Here is a 21,673-nt window from a genome sequence, read left to right on the forward strand (position 1 = left end):
GTGGGGCCACAACCTCCCTATCCGCCCTGTTCTGTGGCTTATAGGGGGGAGCTCCCCAACCCCCTGATCGCCCTGCGGGTCTGTGTGTGACAGGGTGCGGTGCCCCGACCCCCACCCCACAGGCCCTGCTCTGTGTGTGACAGGGTGTGGAGCCCCAACCCCCTCCCATGGGCCCTGCTCTGTGTGTGACGGGGTAGAGCCATAACCTCCCCATCAGCCCTGCCCTGAGTGTGAGAGTGGCGGTGCCCCAACCCCCTGATCGGCCCTGCTCTTTCCTGAGGTCTGCCAACTTCAATACCTCATAAATCTCTAGCTATAAACAGACTGTGGATTTAGGACTCAGGATACCTGTTTCTCTCTAGAAGTATTCCTAATGAAGCCCAGAATATGTTTAGAAGTTATTTTAGCCAGTGTCTTTAAGAAAATGACAGGTAGCCCTGGCCAGTTTTCTCAGTGGTTAGAGTGCCTGCCCCTAGACCAGTGGTCGGCAAACTCATTAGTCAACAGAGCCAAATATCATCAGTACAACAATTGAAATTTCTTTTGAGAGCCAATTTTTTTAAACTTAAACTATATAGGTAGGTACATTGTTATTAACTTAATTAGGGTACTCCTAAGGCTTAGGAAGAGCCACATTCAAGGGGCCAAAGAGCTGCATGTGGCTTGCGAGCCACAGTTTACCAACCACAGCCCTAGACAGTAGGGCCACGTGTCTGACTTCCAATCAAGGACACGTACCTTGGTTGCAGGTTTGTTCCCTGCTCCCCTCCTTTTCTTTCCCCCCACCCTGGTTGGTGCACGTGCAAGAGGCTACCAGTAGATGTATCTCTCTCACATCCATGTTTCTCTCTCTCCCTCCCTCTCTCTCTCCCTCCCTCTCTCTCTCCCTCTCTCTCTCCTCCTTCCTCCACCCTCCCTTTCACTCCTCTGAAAATCAATGGTAAAAATATCTTCAGGTGAGGATTTAAAAAAAAGAAAAAGAAAATGACAGGTAAATTATTTTGTACCTTATTTAAGTTGGATAGATGGAGCTTTCGTGCTCCGCCCCTCCCCACATGCCTATGCCAACGCTAATTTTAGCATATTTATTGTTTTTATCCTAAAAATATTTTTCTGACATTATTTCTGTATGATTAGTGGGGTTATTTTTCTATGAGAAGGGGTGTCATGACATATATCCCTCCAAATTATATAATAAAGTACAGTTATAGTTTTTTAAAAATGTATTTGTCTTGAAGTACTGAGAGTAATAACTAAATGAAAATCTATAGCTCTTTATTATTAGGAATAAGAAATGTTAAATGCTGAGCAAGAATCTGGTATATGATGAAAAATAAACAAAAATAACTAATTTACTCAACAATCCTGGAACAGAACTAGTTATGACTTAGTTTCTACTTCTAAGTTGTTAACAAGTTTTGATTCAAATTTTCTTTGTATATTTTTAATCACAATGAAGATATGTGCTTGAGCCATCTCTTTTAAATTTTCTGGGCCTCCATTTTCTCATTTAAAAATTAGAGGATTTAATTAGAAATCTTTAAGTTCGTTTAGAATTGATGCTTCTAAATTAATTTTCCAATGGTAATTTAAGATCTCTTTCTTTGCTCAATCTCTTCTTCTGAATAGTGTACCAATATCTAAAATGATGTTTTTAAATATTAATTAGAAAATATTCTCACTACCTTAAGCAGTCATGTTTATCTCTAAATTACTTTTAAATATTCTGAAAATGTCTAACTTTTAAAGTACCAAGACAGGTATCTTTCTTCAAATTCCTTAGGGTAATGCTAAAGATCCACTAGTTCATTGAATTTCTTTTATGGCCATGCTCAACGCCCTATCATAAGATCCAGTCTTTCTATTTACTGACTACAATAGAGACTCACAAAGGGTCAGAGCATGATATTTCTAAAGTTTTCATTCTTTTATTTTTATGTAGCCTTGAATGTTTTCAAATAAAAACTGACTTAAAACTTGGCCCTAAAATTGTTATAAACTATTCAAAGCATTAGAATTAAAACTTACAGATTAAAGAATGTAAAATTATAAGAATATAATTGAAATATAATTTAATAGAACTGTGAAATTGAAAAATGTGACCTTTAAACTGCACAGTGTACCAATATAAATGGACAAATAATAAAAACATTTGTGTACATTTTGGTAGTGGAGAATTATGGGTGACCTTAAAATATATTGTTTCAATGTTTTGTTTTTTAAAAACACTGTTTTATTGTTTTAAAAATAAATATATGTTGTGACACATATGGCTTGAACATTGACTTCTAGTGCTGTATTAGTACATAATGAATAGATATGTGAATGAATAAATGGATGGAGGATGGATGCATGCGTGTTGTATTGTGGTCTGAAAGTCCTGCCTTAGATATATAGAGATAAACATAGCTTTCAGACTATTTTGTTGAGCTAGTTCCAAGAATGACTCATTTCCTGTATCTCTGCTGATTCTAAAAGTTGTATTTTCAAGCTTGTCATAATTCTCTCTTGAGTAAGAACCTGTCACCTCACCAATGCCTAGAAAACAATTCAAAAATAAAATCGTGGGAAACAGAACTACAGAAAACCAAAAGATACCCGTTTGGGAGAAATACCAGTGTATATGAGACTGATGGATGAGGAGGCTCTAGCAATGGCATTTTGTGGAAAAAATTAGGTAAAAATAGCCAAGAGAATGTTGTTGCTGAATAACTGCACAGATTGGAAAACTACCTAAAATTTTAATTTTAAGGTTTTGTGAGCAGTGAGGTTCATAATGGTTTACAGCAAATCCTTTGGTAAAAACTCCCTAAACAAAAACCACTAAATCTTGTATATTCTTACTGATCATCTGCTATTTTATTGATTTTCAATTGGATTTAAAGTGTAAGCTTTGCTTTACTTAAAACAAAACAGGTGTTAGTTCTTCTTTGAGTGTTTGGTAAAACAACTCTGTGAAGCTGTCTAGACCAGGGATTTTGATTGCTGAGAGTTTTTTTCATTACTGCTTCAATTTCCTCAATTGTTATTGGCCTATTCAGGTTTTCTGAGTCTTCCTAATTCAGTTTTGGAAAATTGCATTTTCATCTACATTGTCCAGCTTGTTGGCATATAGTTGCTCATTGTATTTTCATACAATCCTTTGTATTTCTGTGATGTCAGTTGTTACTTCACTGCCTTCCTTTCTGATTTTAATTATTTGAGCCCTCTCTCTTTGTTTTTTGATGAGTCTGGCTAAAGGTTTATCAATTTTATTTATCTTTTCAAAGAACCAGCTCTTGGTTTCATTTATCTTTCATATTGTTGTTTCAGTCTCTGTCATTTATTTCTGCTCTAATCCTTATAATTTCCTTCCTTCTACTTATTCTTGGTTTTTCTTGTTCTCTTTCTAATTCTTTGACTTGTAGGGTTAAGTAGTTAATTATTAATTTTTCTTGTTTCTTGAGATGGGCTTGTAATATTAGTAAATCAGATCCAGCAATACATTGAAAAGAACAACAATAAAGAACATACACCATGATCAAGTGGGATTTATGCCAGGGATGATATTTGTAAATCAATAAACTTTATACGTCACATAAATAAACTGAAAGACAAAAATTACATGATCATATCAATAGAGGCAGAAAAAGCATTCGACATAATCCAACACCTATTTTTGACAAAAACTCTCAGTAAAGTGGGAATAGAAGGATCATGCCGCAACATAATGAAGACCATATATGACAAACCTACAGCCAACATCATACTCAATGAGTAAAAACTAAAACCATCTCCCCTAAAAATAGGAACAAGACAGGTATGTCTGCTTTCACAAATCTTATTCAACAAGTTACTGGAAGTCCTGGCCACAGCAATAAGACAAGAGGAAGAAATAAAAAATCATCCAAATAGGAAAGGAGGAAAAAACCTCTCATTATTCACAGATGACATGTTATTGTACACAGAAAACCTAAAGACTCCACCAAAAATCGACTAGATTTAATAAAGAAATTTGGCAATGTAGCAGGATACAAAATTAACACTCAGAAATTGATGGAATTTTTATACATCAATAATGAATTCTCAGAAAGAGAAATAAAAAATAAATCCCATTTACCACAGCAACAAAAAATAATAATATACTTAGGAATAAACTTAACCAAGGAGGTAAAAGACTTGTACTCAGAAAACTATAGGATGTTGGAAAAAGATTTAAAAGAAGATATAAACAACTGGAAGAATATAAGGTGTTCATGGATTTGTAGAATTAACATCATTGAACTTGTCCATACTATCCAAAGCAATCTATAGATTCAATACAATCCCTATTAAATTACCAATGGCATATTTCACAGATCTAGAACAAATACTCCAAAAATTTATATGGAACCAAAAACAACCCTGAATAGCTGCAGCAATCTTGAGAAAGAAGAACAAAGTTGGAGGAATCACAATAGCAGGTATCAAGTTATATTACAAAGCCATTGTACTCAAAACAGCCTGATACTGGCACAAGAACAGACATATAGATCAATGGAACAGAACAGAGACCCCAGAAACTGACCTATGCCATTATATTCAATTAATAATTGACAAAGGATACAAGAGTATACAATGGAGTCAAGACAGTCTCTTCAATAAATAGTGTTGGGAAATGGAACAGATACATGCAAAAAAAAATGAGACTAGACCACCAACTTACACCATACACAAAATAAACTCAAAATGGATAAAAGACTTAAATAGAAACTATAGGCAGTAAATCTCAGACATCTCTCATAACAATATGTTTGCTGGTACATCTCCTCAGGAAAGGGAAACAAAGTAGAAAATAAACAAATGGGACTACATCAAAATACAAAGCTTCTGCACAGCAAAAGAAACCACCAACAAAATGAAAAGGGAGCCCACTATATGGGAGAAAATATTGGCAATGATACCTCCGATAAAGAGTTAACATAGAAAATATATAAGGAATTCACACAACTTAACAAAAGGAAGACAAATGATCCAATTAAAAAATGTGCAAAGAACCTAAATAGACACTTCTCCAAAGCAGACATAAAGATGGCCAAGAGACATGAGAAAAAATGCTCAAAGACACATATCATCAGAGACATGCAAATTAAAATGACAGAGGTATCAACTCACACCTGTCAGAAGGCTACTATCAACAAATCAACAAATGACAAGTGCTGTTAAGGATGTAGAGAAAAAGGGAACACTAGTACACTGCTGTTAGAATGCAGACAGGTGCAGCCAAATAGTATGGCGTTTCCTCAAAAAAATTAAATATGAAACTGCCATTTGACCCAGTGATCCCACTTCTAGGAATATATCCTAAGAAACCTGAAACACCAATCAGAAAGAATGTATGCACCCCTATGTTCATAGCAGCACAATTTTCAGTAGCTAAGATCTGGAAACAGCCCAAGTGCCCCTCAGTAGATGAGTGGATAAAAAGCTTTGGTACATTTCCACCATGGAATACTATGCAGCTATAAAAAAAGGATCTCTTTGAGACAACATGGAGGAACCTGGAGAGGATTACGCTATAGGAAATAAGCCAGGCAGAAATAGGTATCACATGATCTCACTCATATGTGGAATCTAATGAACAAAGTAAACTGATGAACAAAATAGATCCAGAGACATAGAATCATGGTACAGATGGTGGAATCTCAGAGGGAAGACAGGGTAGGTGGGTGGGTGGGAAGAGATCAACCAAAGAACTTGTATGCTTATATGCAAAACCCATGGACACAGACAATAGGGTGGTAGAGGGGCAGGGTTGGGTTATAAGGGATCAGTGGGAGAAAAAAAAGGGAATATATGTAATACTTTCAATACTAAAGATTTAAGAAAAAAATAAAATGATAAATAAATCAGAATCTGATTTAACTGGTTTACAATGAGGAGAATAACTTTGTGAGTAGCAGAGCTTTTTTATGCTACACATATAGCAAATCTATATTAGTCTAATATTAAGCCATAGAAAAGTTTTCCTTTTTTATTCATTTTGTTGAAGCATCTAGCTTTTCAATTAATATTTGCATTAGTTACATGTGACAGTATAATTAGCTAAAGTAAGAGAGTAGACACAAATGGTATATATTTGACTATTTTATAAGTATTTCTGAGAACCCTATTATATTATTTGGACTTTAAATGAATTGGTAATCAACACATTGGATTTGCTGTTCTGATACTATGGAATTCATCATATGTACAGAATGTATTGTACAGTGCTACCATTAGGTGTCACATATGCTAGCACTCAATCCCTAAATCAGAAAACATCTACCTTATGTTTTTAAGCATGAAAAACAGAGAAGTTTACTTTTTAAAAGGATTGTGAAAATATAAGGAAGGGGTCTATAACTCATCAAGCAGAACTCTGCCAGCCTGGCAATGATGCCGACAGGGCTATGCATGTGGCTTCAGGGAAAAGATAGCCAAGGGCCGAATTTATGTATATATATTTTTTACTTTTGGTGTTTAATCAAGCACAGTTACTCTTATAAGCTTCTATGAAGTAAAATTGTGAGCTCTGAGAGGTATTTTTGTCTTAAACCTACAGTTGTGGCTGAGATAGTGTCAGCTCTGTGAGGAGTAAGCCTTGGCAGCATCTGCTATGTTAATCCCAAATGCTACCGTGTGGTGGTTCTTGTGGTTGAAGTCATTTCAGTACATGCAACGAGGTCTCCCTTTTTTGGCAAGTGATTAGAGGAAAGAAATAAAACTGTCTGCTTCATGTTGGGTACAGATAAGAGGTATTTCTTTACAAGAGTCTTTTTAATGCTGGGGCCTATCTTTCATTCTAGAAGAATTCAAGTTTAACTAAACTCCTAACTAGACTTTTGAGTCTACCATAGTCTAGTTTTGTACAGTAAGTTAGAATGCGATAGCTCTTAATAAGTAGACTGCTGATGCCTTCCCACTGTGGCCTCTACAGCTCAGGTCAGGGCCGCTTCCAGGGAAGTCTTCTGTGTGTGCCTCCTTGCCTCTTCTCTGGCACCAAGGTTTTGGCAGTGAATCTGTCCTGTTCTTATATCATGTAATGGGAGCTATATTTAAGCTACTGCATCTAAGGGCAGGCATGATATTTATTTTTGCAAACTGATGTCCATCCAGTCAGAACCTAAGTAGAAATCTTTTCAGATTCTGTATTAGGTTAGAATTACTGCTTTACTTTTATTAACTGTACATACAACTTAGAGAGCTACTGTGGTTTTTTTTGTGTTTTTTTTTTTAGAAAGAAAGGAAGGAAAGAAAGAAGGAGGGAGGGAGGGAGGGAAGGAGGGAGGGAGGGAAACATTGATTTGTTGTTTCACTTATTTATGCATTCATTATGATGATTCTTGTAGGTGCCCTGAATGGGGATCCAACTCACACCCTTGGTGTACCAGCACAATGCTCTAACCAACTGAGCTACCCAGCCAAGACTAGAGAGCTAGTGTTTTAATCAATCCAAGCTTCAGTTTTCCAAGGTTGATATGAAGATTAAATATAATACAAATATAAATCACCAAGTAAAATTCTTGGCATGGAGAGTAATGAGTGTTTTATATTTACCTCTCTATTTTCTTCCACTTTTTTATTACCAAATGTTGAGAATCCCTGTGGAGATTTACATGACTTCTTTCCCTCTACACACACAGAAATACATTTTGTTGATAACTCAGAACCATTTGCAATTTAGAAAAAAACATTAGAACTTAGAGAATTAGAAAAATTAAAATTTAATAAGAACTAGATTTTAAGTCCAAGTATCCTATATAATAAAGAGGTAATATGCAAATTGACCATCACACCCTCACACAAGATGGCCGCCCTCATGTGGTCAAAAGACGGCCACCCCAATGTGGTCACAGATGGCTGCCACAAGATGGCCAGCAGGGGAGGACAGTTGTGGGCAATCTGGCCAGCAGGGGAGGGAAGTTAGGGGTGACCAGGCTGGCAGGGGAGGGAAGTTGGGGGTGACTGTGCTGGCAGGGGAGGGCAATTGGGTGGTACCAGGCCTGCAGAGGAGGACAGTTAGAGGTGACCGGGCCTGCAGGGGAGGGAGTGAAGTTAGGGGGGATCAGGCCTGCATGGGAGGGCAGTTGAAGGGGATCAGGCTTGCAGAGGAAGGCAGTTAGGGGCAACCAGTCTGGCAGGGGAAGGCAGTTAGGGGTGACTGGGCCAGCAGGTGAGGGCACTTGGGGGTGATTGGGCTGGCAGGGTAGGGCAGTTGTGGGTGACTGGACCGGCAGGGGAGCAGTTAGGTGTCAATCAGGCTGACAGGGGAGTGGTTAGGGGGTGATCAGTCTGGCAGGCAGAAGCAGTTAGGGGCAATCGGGCAGGCAAGAGGTTGGGAGCCAGCAGCCCCAGATTATGAGAGGGATGCCCGACTGCCTGATCCTGTGGGATCAGGCCTAAACTGGCAGTCGGACATCCCCCGATGGTTCCCAGATTGGAGAGGGTGCAAGCTGGGCTGAGGGACACCCTCCCTCAGGGCACAAATTTCGTGCACCGGGCCTCTAGTCTATATATATATATATATATATATATATATATATATATATATATATATATATATATAGCCTAATATGTTAAGTGTCTGACTGCTCAACCAGTCCCTATGTCATGCACTGACCACCAGGGGGCAGACGGTCTGACCTGTAGGTTAGCTTACTGCTGGGGTCTTGCTGATCGGGTCTGGACGAGAAGGGCCAACACGCCCTGGAGCCCTCCTGTGGTCCTTCCCCAGCTGGCCAACCTCCCACAGTCCCTCCCCAACTGGCCAGCCCTGATCAGCCCCAATGGGGACTGGGTGAGATGCCCCTGATGGGCGCCAATCAGGACTGGGTGAGACGGGCCGGACACGTCCTGGAGCCAACCTCCCATGGTCCATCCTTGGCCTCTAAAATATTTCTTCTAATTAATTTCCTTTCATTGAGCACGAATTCATGCACTGGGCCTCTAGTATGAATGGCAAAGTAGCACCATTTCAAACTCCCATTTTATATAGTTTATAAAACAAGGTAGAAACAATTCACTTTTTTACAAATTTACCTTATATTTAAATACTCCATATAAAGTTATTTACTAAGTTATTGGAGACACATAACTTTTTTGTTGGGTTATTTTACTTTTTCAGTTTTAACAGTTCCAGGGACTTGATATATCCGGTCTATACATGTCGTATAAAGAAGCCACTATGAAAACAGTATGGAGGCTCCTCAAAAAATTAATAACAAAATTACCATATGATCCAGAAACCCCTTTTCTGGGAATATAAAAATTTGAAAAAAAATTATTTGCAAAAACATATACACCCCTGTATGCATTGCAGCATTATTCAAGGTGGCCAAGACATAAAAACAACTGAAGTGTCCTTCAATAGATGATTTGATAAGGAAGATGTGGTACATATAAACAACAGAATACTAGTCAGCCATGAGAAAAGATGAAATACTGCTATTTGCAATAACATGGATGGGCTTTGAGAATACCATGCTAAGCCAAGTGTCAGTCAGGAAAAAAGTTAGGAATCATATGATTTCAATTATAGGTGGGATATAAAACTAAAAGTAATAAATGAACACACAAGTAAAACAAACAAAAACTCGTACACACAAACAATAGCATGGTTGGTGGTTACCAGCAAAAAGGGTGGTAGAGTATAGTAAAAGTGGTCAAATATATGATGACAGAAGATGATTTGGCTTTGGATGGCTGGCAAAATATACAATATGCAGATCATGGATCATAGAAATGCACATTAGAAAACCATATAATCTTTTTTTTTTGTCTGGCTTTCCATTTAGATTTCTTTTTTTTTTTAATTTATTGCTTAAAGTATTACAAAGGGTATTACATATGTGTCCATTTTATCCCCCCGTCCTAGACAGTCCCCTAGCCTCTCCTATCCCCCAGTGGCTTATGTCCATTGGTTATGCTTATATGCATGCATACAAGTCCTTTAGTTGATCTCTTACCCCCCTACCTCCTGCCCCCCAACCCTCCCCGGCCTTCCCGCTGCAGTTTGACAATCTGTTTGAGGCAGCTCTGCCTCTGTATCTATTATTGTTTAAAAGTTTATAATGGTCTCTATTATCCATGAATGAGTGAGATCATGTGGTATTTTTCCTTCATTGAAATAAGCCAGTCAATGAAAACCATATAATCTTTTTAACCAATGTCATCCCTATAAATTTAATTACAAAATAAAAATTAAAAAGGAAAACTTTCTAAATCAAATAAAAATAGCAAAATAAAATAAAGAAGCCAAACCACAGATCTCTAGAAGCCTGGATACCCATTAACTCTTTCAGCAACTTATATCCCAAACGCTAGGCTAGTTGCTGAGTAGTGCGTAAATAAGCAAACCTGTTCACCACTAGGAAAGGAGCTAGCAATTTTTGTAGGATTATAATAGAAGTTATAAATTCTAGTAAGGGATACAATGACAAGCATCTTAAAATGTATATGAGTGAGATTCTTTTATAAATAGAAAAGTACAAGAGTAAAGAAGTATAATCAGGACTTAGAAGCAAAATGACACAGGGATATCAAGGTATTTGTTTGGTTAGGTGATGCAGAGTGTAATGTTGTAGTGGGAAATGAGACCCAAGCACAGATCAATTGGGGTGTGGGGGTTGATTGTGGACATAAAAGAAGCACAAATTCACTATTCTCTAAATACAACACCTCTCATCACCGGAAGTCAGTCAACGGCTAAGTCAGTCTTTTTAATGCTAAATGAGAAAAAGATTTTAAAGGATTTATTAATTTGTATCGGCTAAAGTGCCATATTCTATACCGTATTGGAAATTGTGGGAATATATTGCTGAACATATCACAATGTTCTATTGGGGTAGACAGACAAGGCAGAAGAGAATAAAGTGTTATAACAAGTACAAACATTAAAATGCAAGAGAGTAAGTGGTTAATTTGAACAGGTTGGGTTATGCATATACGTAATATTTAATTTTTAAAAAATTAAATAGGATGGGCAGGGGATAAGGAAGAGTTTCAAAGAATAAATCATATCTAAGCTAAACCTTTAAAAAATTGGTTTTGATAATTTAAAAAATGAAATAGAAGGACATTCCAGGATGACAAAAGAGCACAGGGAGAGTAACATTTGGTCTAGTTTAAGGAAAACAAGAATATAATGACTTCTCCCCTCAAAGGAAGGACAAAAATGGTGAGGGGAGAGAGACATACATAGAGTAGAGTGAAGTCTGGTTGGATTTGTATGTTGGGTAAAGATAATAAAATGCCTTATATGTCATGAAAAACTATTCCACAGGCTGTATAAACCATAAGAAGGCATGAGAGGAAAAGTGCCTTAACTGCACTGATATAATAACAAGAAATCTCTGGTAGTGGTGTAAAGAACAAACAACGATTCATTCATTCATTCATTCATTCATTCATTCATCTAGGCATCCAGTAAGAAACCCACATCCACTATGTGCCCAGAACTGAGTCAGGTTGAAAATACAATGGGCAGCTCTTCCCCAAAGTGGCCAGAGTGACCTATGAAAATGGTTCGCTATTCACTACACCCAGAAAACCCCACAAAATCATGCAAATCCAGAGGCTCAAATCTTCGTGTTCACTCTAAAAATACTCGTGAAACTGCCCAGGCCATCAAGAGTATGCATATTCCAAAAGCCACCAAGTATCTGAAGGAGGTCGCTTTAAAGAAGCACTGTGTGCCATTCCGTCCTTACAAAGGTGGACTTGGTAGGTGTGCCCAGGAAGAACAGTGGGGCTGGACACAGGGTCAGTGGCCCAAAAGGAGTGCTGAATTTTTGCTGCATGTTCTTAAAAATGCAGAGAGTAATGCTGAATTTAAGGGTTTAGCTGTAGACTCTCTGGTCATTGAGCACATCCAGGTGAACAAAGCTCCAAAGATGCGACGTAGAAGGTCCAGAGCTCATGGGCGGGTTAACTCATCCATGAGCTCTCCCTGCCACGATGAGATGACCTACCGAAAAAGAGCAGACTGTTCCTAAACCAGAAGAGAAGGCTGCACAGGAGAAAAAGATATCCCAGACGAAACTGAAGAAACAAAAACTTACGGCCCAGCAGTAAAGGCAACATAAAATAAATCTAATTTAAAAAAAAAAAGAAAGAAAAGGAAAGAAAATGGGCAAACAAAATAGTCTCTGATCTCAAAGACAGCCATTAATCACACCACCCCATAAATAAGGAATAATCAGAAACAGTGATAAGTGCTGTGAAGGATCACTACACGGGAACTTCATCTGGTTTAGGGTTAAGGAATGCTCCCAAAGGAAGGAATACATTACTTAAAATTTGAAATATGGACAGGAATTATTTTAGTATGTGCTTGTGTATATTTAGGAGAGTGTTTGTGGGGGACAGAACGGAAACATTCCAAGCAGAGAGAAGAGCTTATACGAGAAAGAATGGCAAGAGATAAACTGGAAGGCCGGTGGGAGCTAAGAAAGCAGAGGGGAATGCAGTGTGAGATCAAGAGACAGAGGCCAGACATGGAGCCAAGAGAGAATTTTGTGTTTATTTGTTTCTAACATTTAAAAAAGCTACTGAAAATGTATTTCATTTGTAAGGCAGTTCATAACATGGTCCCTATGTTCAACACTGTGTAGAAATTCTTTGCATTTTAACTATAAACTCCTCAAAGCTAAGGGTTACCTACAGTAAATTCATACTCCCTAATAAGAATAATCTGAACTGTTGCATGATCAGAATAGCAAAACATGAAATATTTCCTTTCCAAAGAGAAAAAGTTTGAATAGCTTCATGTTTTAGTAATCAAAGCACCGGGGATAACTAATGGCCATAATACCTATCACATCACAATTACTTTCATTTCATTATTTTAATACTCTTCATTTTTCATAAAATTATTATAGATCTGAAATCTTTTCCTTTGACATATTACAGGATAAAAAAGGAAAGAAAGAGAATCTATTCCAGGTACACACTTCTGAAATCTTTATGCATCCTAATCAGCAAAACACGTTTCCTTTTTTATCATGATTTCAACAACATGCCAATTTGTAAAATTAAGTTGAGTTTAATATCTTATGAGAAAAATAGACCTTAAGCATTCCAGTCATGATGCTTCCTATCCATGCATCTCAATTATATATAAACTTTTAACTTTAGTTTTTAGATATCTTTCTGAATTTACCACTATGTGAAGGTCAACAGCAGTGAGCACTGAGGCAACCAGAGAGTCACAAATAGGATGAGCTGCTCAGAAAGCGCAGAAAGCTCTAAAGCAATTTCTCCTTCCTTGTGTTTCAGATGACCAGCTTTACTCTTATAATCTAATGTATTCTGGTGGAATACTGGATATGACATAGCATATCCTGTCATAGTGACCTTTTTCCCTTTTGAAAACTTGACTAATAGCTTCAAAGTACACACACACACACACACACACACACACACACACACACACACACACACATAATATAGTTTCCATTTATAAAGGCAACATGAAGAGGGAAGACATAGCATCTCTGATTTTCTAAGCCTTACATTCAGGATATTTAGGTCTGTGGTCAGGTAACGCAACAGGCATAGTGCAATCACAGGGAATTGCAGTGTCAAAGGGATGCGCTGCAAAGAAAAACAGCCCTTTCCTGTGCCTGGTAGAGGCCCGCTGAACACTGGGGATGAACAACAGCTTTATTCAGAACTCTGATGTGTACAATACAAAAGCAAAAAGGACCATCTTCAAATATTTAGCCTTCATTTACTACTTTATCTTATATTAAGTAGGTGAAATGTTTGTTGAGCATTTATTCCACCTCAGATTCTATGTTTACTGATGAGAACCGAAAGAGGAATAATCCAGTTTTTAAAAATTAACAGTAGTTTGAGGGTGACGGGTATATAAAAGTTAACTTTAATATAGCATAAGATATATTGATAGCATTTTTGTGGGAGCAAACAGGAACAGTACCTAAATTGGTTAGGAAGAATTGTTTGGAATTCTTTCTGAAAGAGAGAATATTTGAGATTTGAAAAGAATGAGGATGTATGCCAGGTAGGGGATGACATGATCAAAGAGAAGAACTGTATAGCAAAGAGCACTATGTGGTATGGGAACATTAAACAGGATTGCTCAAGATTAAGCTGTGCACCAGGGAGCTTGAAGTTTTGCATCAGGGAGCCTGGGCGAGTAACTTGGCCTAAGAGCAATACAGGATGTCATGTCAAATAGCTTGGATCTTATTCTGAAGGCAATAGTGAACAGCTGAAGGTTTTCTTAAGCAAAGAAGTAAACTAACCATAACTTCATTTTATATATATACATACATTTGAGAGGATCAGTAATAGAAGCAGAGGGACCAGTTACAAAACTGCTACAATTGTCAAACAAGTGGAGTGGTGGCACCTATATACCAGAATTTGGTACTGTCCTGGATCAGTGTGGGAAATCGTTGGAGTAACTGAGTAATCAAAGATGACTCCTAGGGTTTCTATAACTCAGAGGATTTTAGAGAAAAAACAATTCAGGGGAAGGATAAATGTTCAATTTTGTAAGTGGTCCATGTAAATTGCCTACTACCACTAAGGGAAGATATCCCATAAACAGCTATAATGAAATAAAATGAAGCTTTGGCGAGAGATCACAGCTTAGAAAAGTTCAGGTCGTTAACTGGTGTATACAAGGCAGGTGAAATCTTGAGGGTAGATGAAGTCACCTGTGTATATGCCCTGCATTGCAGAAGAACAGTACACTGAAGGCAGTGCCCTGGGGGAGAAGCAGTAGTTAGTAAGTGGGCATAAAAAGAAGAGCCATTTAAGGAGACAGAACAAAAACAGCCAGGGGTATATGAAGAACACCTCTGGGGGATGACAGTGTTCTGAAAGCCAAGAGTGGAAAGACCCACGCCAGGCTCTCCAAAACAGACCCACTCTAAATGTTAATGCTCTCTAATACCTTACTGTTAATGTTTGTAAAGGCGATGTTAATAACAAGCAAATATCTTTTGTTTACAAATCCCTTTTGTTTCTTGTACTTTTCCATTTCTTTTTTTTTTCTTATTCCCATCCTCCTCATACCTGAGCATATGCTGTCAAGAGGCATGAAACATGATTACTATTTGTACAGCACAGCAAGTGAACAACAAGGAAGGTGGTGAGGAGGAGAAAGTTATAAGTGAGAGCCTTAACCCTTTCCGTTGAGATATCTCCAAATTCTCTGTAAAAAATAACCATATTTTGACTTTGTTCCCCTTACTTCAGGTTTGATTATTCCCTCTGTGGCTTATCCCCCAGTCTTCACATTACTTCTGATCCTTACTCTTAAGGAATTTTTGAATTTGTTTGCACTTCTTTAGCTACAACTGGAGAATTGAAAACAAACTCAATTCAAGCAACATACTTATATAAATGGCGCCTATAGTTTTATATGTAAACTCATAGCCAGATATTCAAAATGAGTATCACGTTTGTTTTGACTGCCGACCCAAAGCAGACCACCACCCCTACGCCTTCTAAGTGGTAGCCAAGCATAACAAGAAACATAAGAAACAAAAAACACGCACACACATAAAACAAATCCTGAGGAATGTATGCAGAAGCTAAACAAACAGTGAAGGTCACCAAACACATGCACTGTCAGGAAAAGAAGAATGAAATCTATGGAAAAGAGAAACCACCTGCCAATTTCAAATAAGTCAACTCCATAAACTGACTGGCGAGCTTATTTGCTGATGCTAGACAGTCACCACTCAAACTCTGTGCTTTGAACGTTAGCAATAACAATCTCAAATGTCTTGTAGTGCAGAGCTTAGCGCACAGGTGTTAGAATCGCAATCTCAATTTTGAAAGTTTTCTTGCCTATTTGGAAAATAGTGAGCTGCTTGTGATGTTTTGAACTTGGAAAAAGCAAAAGGAAAATGTTAAACCCGAGTCTCAATGCAATCTGTCTCAAATATCTTTATTGCTTTTGTTGAATTACTTCTGAGACCTACAGTAACTCATTATCTGGCAACTATCTCTACACTATGGAAAGAAGTAAGAATCTCACTGGCATTTTGAAGAAGTTTCAACATATCTGTTCCATCTTAAGATTTTTCCGTGTAATCATCTTTGATTACATAAGTTTACAAACCCAATGCAGGGCCCATCACTAAACCCATCTCCTACATCAGGACCGGCACCAGGGAAGATCTATGGTAAAAGTTTTAGCTAGGAAGGCAAAATATGAAATTTTAAAGATTGCCGAGAATCAGCAATAATGGTTCAGGTGAGGTCTGAAGAACCAAGCTGAGGTGGCTTAAGGTCTTGACAAGTATGAAGGCATAGCGACAGAAAATCTGGGAAGTTATTGATGCTTAGACTTTTGAGCAAAGAGAAATTTGGTGCTTAGAATACTGCTGGGCCAAAGCTATATTGAAGTTACTCACCTGACTGATTCCTGGTGACTGAATTCTCTGGGGTAGAGATTCAGTCATGAAAATTAGAGGCAAGGGCAAGCAATGGCCCAAGAGTTTGCCGGGTGGACAAACATCCGGGGTAATAAAGGAAATAGGTCTATAGCAGAATTCTAGTTGCATAAATTGACCACATTTTAGGAATTTTGGTTTGGGAACCACTGAGGATCATGTTATCAGAGTAAGATTCAAAAATGAAGTGAGCTGAGACCTAGAGATGAGGACAGGAGTCCCAGTAGTACACTAGCAATTAGGTCCTAAACCAGACGAGGGTTGCAATAAATATGATTTAGGTATGATTAGAGATTCTAAAAGCTAATATTTCCTGGGTCAGTCTATCAGGCATGGTTCTTACTCAGGCTCAGCAGTAGGTCATAAAAGATGGGAGAGAAAATAGTGACTATGGAAAAGTCTAAGTACTTACTTCTTCCAATACTGTCATTACATCAGGTGTCCTTACCGGACTCAGGCATGAAGAACAGGGAAGACAGAGGGATGGGTTGGCAATAAAGTGACAAAATCCTGCTCTCCCTAAACACTAATCGTTCTCAAGACTTTGCTATGAAAATTTTAACCTAAGGTTGTAAAGACCTAGCCATCATTGTGCCATTTAAATCTGCTCCACAAATCTCCATTAACTGGATATTCAAGGTGTGCAGGAAGGCCAAAAGTGGCAAAGAACTCACTCTTGGAAATGCTCAGTTAAAACATTCTCCTATGAACTCAGCTCAAATCTACTTCTTTGAGGCTTAGACCTTATTAGTCTTCATTTTATCCCTAGGATAAAAAAGAAAAAAAAATAGGCTAACCAATCTAACAGGTTATTTTCCGTCCTGCTCACTGTCCCATGAATGCCTTCCAATTTGTCTAAATCCCTCTTAAAACATGTTAATTAGACATGAAACTCCAATGTAGTGAGAAGAGGTTAGAATGGAACTAGTGACTCTACTATCCTTGATGTAATTATATAAAAAAGTTCTTTTAAAAAAAGGAATTAATTGTGTTCTGAGCCATGTGATTTTGATAATTTAAATAAATCAACTATAATCTCTTCATTTCTAAAGAGAATATCCATATGCTGTGCAATAGATTTATCTTAAATTTTAATATGTTAACTATTAAAACTTGAGGAGTTTAGAAACTAATTAGGAAAATTTAAAAGCCCTAGCTGTTTTGGCTCAGTGGATAGAGCGTCAGACTGCAGACTGAAGGGTCACAGGTTCAATTCCAGTCAAGGGCACATGCCCAGGTTGTGGGCTCAATCTCCAGTGTGTGGAGTGCAGGAGGCAGTTGATCAATGATTCTCTCTCATCATTAATGTTTCTATATCTCTCTCCCTTCATCTCTGAAATTAATAAAAATATATAAAAAAGAAATAAATAAAAAAAGAAAGAAAATTTAAGTAATATATAATTCTATTAGGGCCTGGGCATAAAGGATGATTATTTTAAAAAGCCACATATGGGAGCTAACACTCATGACAAGGAGAATAGAAGAAAATGAACAGGTTTTTAAACAATGCAGAACTGGGGGCAGGTAAGGGGCTGGCTACAAAGGGAACAGAGAAATTTGGGGGGCTGATAGAACTCTTTGTGATTGTGGTAGTGATTACAAGACTTTATGTGTTTATCAAAACTCATATACATGCACAGTAAAAAGGAAAACTTTTACTGTAATAACATCTTGATTTAAAAAAATTAACCTGAGCCCTGGCTGGTTTGGCTCAGTGGATAGAGCGTCGACCTGCGGACTCAAGGGTCCCAGGTTCAATTCCAGTCAAGGGCATGTACCTTGGTTGTGGGCACATTCCCAGTAGGGAGTGTGCAGGAGGTGGCTGATTGATGTCTCGCTCTCATCAATGTTCCTAACTCTCTATCCCTCTCCCTTCCTCTCTGTAAAAAAATCAATAAAATATATTTTTTAAAAATTAATCTGAAAGGAAATATACGCATTGTGGTCCCAATTTTGTAGAAAAAATGTTATAGTCAAAAATGTTAACAGTAGTTATTTCCAGGAAGTCAGCTTATGGGTTTACTAAGACATTTCAGTAGAAGAAGGCACCTCAGTTGAAAGGTCATATATAATCAAGACTGTGATGGCCATAATGAGACCATGTTAATGCAGAAATGAGCATAAACCACTAGAAACTAAAAGGAAATCAATTCAATTGACAGGTGAAATCAAAATGGGAAAAAAGAGATGTATATATGCATTTTTGTTTGTGGGTAGAGAAGGAAAGGTTTCCATTTATATTGCAGCCTAGGATTATTTTTATTTTTCTTCAATTGGCTTTTAAGGAACAGAGGTTGTTCACCACTAATCAAAGCCACTGATACAAACAGGGGAAAGGAAAAAAACAAACAAACAAAACAAAACACAAGGCTAATGACAGAGTTCTTTATCACACAAATGGAGCCCACCCTTCAGCTAATCAGTACTCTTTGGCACTGGCTGTTCAACTAATTAATCTACCCAACTGCATTGTCACCTACTCCCTATTTTTTTGTCTTATTTGGGCCTTTATGGGAAATCTTGTCAAATGCTTTAGATATAAACCATCGACCACATTCTTCTTTTTCTCTTGTCAAAAAAGTCAATGCTATTAGTTGGACGAGTGTTTCTCTGTGACTCCTGGCTCCTCTAGTGATGATTGCTCCCTTTTTTAGAACTCATGAACCATCTCTTCAGTAATTCGTTCTAGTCACAATTTTATAGCTTTGAGAACTCACCTATCTTTCTCTGCCTCTTTTTCTCTTTCCTTCTCCTCCCTCCCTCTTTAAATGAGGATCTATATATCCAGCCTTTGCACTATTCTTTGGGCAAAATTTCCACTCTGCATATTGACTAAGGCCTAGATAGCTGTTCGAAAACTGTTTCCAAACTTTGTCAACTAACAGAGAGATAAAACTTGTTCATGCTGGTTGGGGAGCAAGGAGCTGCTTTTTCACAATCCTTTCCTTAATGCATATTCTAATTCCTTTATAATGATGCTTATTTAGTACTTTTCAATCCAAAAATCATTCTTCTTGACTAAAAAAATACAGTCACACAGTCAAAATAGAGGCTAGGAAAATTATTTGTCTTAGTAAATGCATAAGTCTCAAGCAGCATATTTATAATTTCCTTATTCTGCTTCTTATTCTGAACATAAGAACATTTGTATTGAAACTACACTTGCGGCATGACTACTGTACTTTTACTTAGACTTCATGTTCACAGAGTGTGGTGGCCTGTAGGAGAGCCATAAACTCCTCGCCAAGCTCCGGGAGTCACCAGCAGTGATTGCATTAAGTATTCTGATTGGTATGGTCACTCCATGTTCACTTAAAAATATAAAGTAAAATTTTCAATGAAATGAGTACAAATAAAATGAGCATAATAAGTAGATCATACATTTCTATTTAAATGTTGCCTCACTTATAGTGAAATACATTTTTAAAAGGTTCTAGATCCAATATGGTAGCCACTAGCCACGTGTGACTATTTAAATGCAAGTTCCTGAATGTTAAACATATTAGAAACTCAGTTCCTCGGTGGCACTGATCACTTTAAAGTGCTCCGTAGCCACATGTGGCGATTGTGCTGGGCAGCATGGTATAGACCGTTTCCGTCATCACAAAAAGATTTATTTGAAACATTGATCTAGATACTCAAAATGTGATATCTAATTGCGTTATTCAAATACAGTTTTCACTTATGAAATTTTTATATACATGTTAGCCACTGAAATTAAGAGGTATTTATATTGACATTAATGCATATACATTACATCTTGAATGAACTATTAGCAAGTTATAATTGAATGTATTGCTTTATTCTCACATCAATTGATTTTAAAAAGACAATAAATGTAAACTGATTATAATGTTTCAGATCACAATATCCAGTGATAATGATTAATCTAAATTTCCAAGATATTTACTGCAAAGCCTACTGAAGTAATACATTTTAGTAGTATTTGACAATCAGTTACTGTTACTGAGAAAGCAATGGTAATGAACTTGGATTGTAGATGTCTGACTTCAACTCAAAAGAAAGATATCAGCTCAAGAACTAGAATGTAAAAAAGATATTGTGCTGAAAATAGGTGTCCCAGCATTAATTCTTTTTCTGTCTTCTAGGATTTCTTCTCTTAGATGATCCTGACATGCACAAACAGAAGCCACAGCTAACCTCTGAGTGGCTGGTGACTTTTTCTGAGCTGGAAACTGTTTTTAATAGATCTGGGAGGAATGTTAGGGAAACTGGCTAAAATAATATTAATAAAATGGAGGGAGAAAGTTAAAAGACTTTATAAAACAGATTGAGGAAAAACATGTAACATAGAGACTTGCAATAGTGCTGAATAATTTAAAGGAAAGGGAAAAGGAAAGAAAGAAGGAATGAGGAAAGAAAAGAAGGAAGGAGGGGAGAGAGACAGGAAATGGAAAATGGCAAAGTCACAGGATAATGCTTTGGAGTTCAAAAATTAACCTAGTTAGATATAAAACAAAAGCAGCTCATAAGATATAATACAAACACAGTAAAGCAAATAGCCTAAAGTTTGAATTTTATTCATGGTGTAAACACATATAGACAAATAGTAATTTTGATTCTCAGCCAAAGAAATAAAAATGCAGAAATGAAGCTAAGATTCCACCTCAGAAAGGTAGCACAAAGAATAGGACACAAGAATGGCCAAATATAATAATAAATATGTCAGAAATAAGGGTTAGCAATAAAGTTTAATAATAAATATGTCAGAAATAAAGGGTTGTTCATGATTCAGACATTAAAAGGAAAAGTATAATGTTTCAAGAATACGACAGAGCAAACTCTTATTGTGATCAGACCACCAAAAGCCATTGTTCTCAGAGGCCAAATAGAAATATGCAATGAAAACAGATAAATCGAGTTTAAAACATTCAAAGTAAATGAAAGAAAAAAATCTACTTTTTTTGGTGTCTTAAGGCAAATTCAGGCTGATGAAATTATCAAGTAGCACCCTTTACTCGATGACACTTGAGCATTTGTAGGGAACCTTTGTAATGGAGGAAAGGTATATGAGACCTTTAATAAAATAAAGTGTCAGGGGAAATTTTTTTTTTCTATCCCCTTTTTCCTCTTCCCACTTCTGACACAAGTTAAATCCAACAACACATTCTCATAAGTAACTGCCGCTTATTTAGACAGACTCAAGGAAGAAGGGGAGGTGAGGGTTGGGATAATGGAATACAAATCAAAACCCCAGGGTAAAAAGTAATCCCCAAGGA

At 37.3% G+C, this 21,673-nt stretch overlaps 1 protein-coding gene and 1 pseudogene across 1 annotated transcript in view; one reads left to right on the plus strand and one right to left on the minus strand.

Annotated features, from left to right (window-relative positions):
- Positions 1–21,673, minus strand: part of FOXP2 (forkhead box P2) — a 691,137-nt gene that overhangs the window by 222,584 nt on the left and 446,880 nt on the right. The window lies entirely within an intron of this gene.
- LOC118666489 lies at positions 11,520–12,072 on the plus strand (annotated as a pseudogene).

This window comes from Myotis myotis, unplaced genomic scaffold, assembly GCF_014108235.1.
Source record: "Myotis myotis isolate mMyoMyo1 unplaced genomic scaffold, mMyoMyo1.p scaffold_m19_p_11, whole genome shotgun sequence".
In the NCBI taxonomy this organism is placed as follows: domain Eukaryota; kingdom Metazoa; phylum Chordata; class Mammalia; order Chiroptera; family Vespertilionidae; genus Myotis; species Myotis myotis.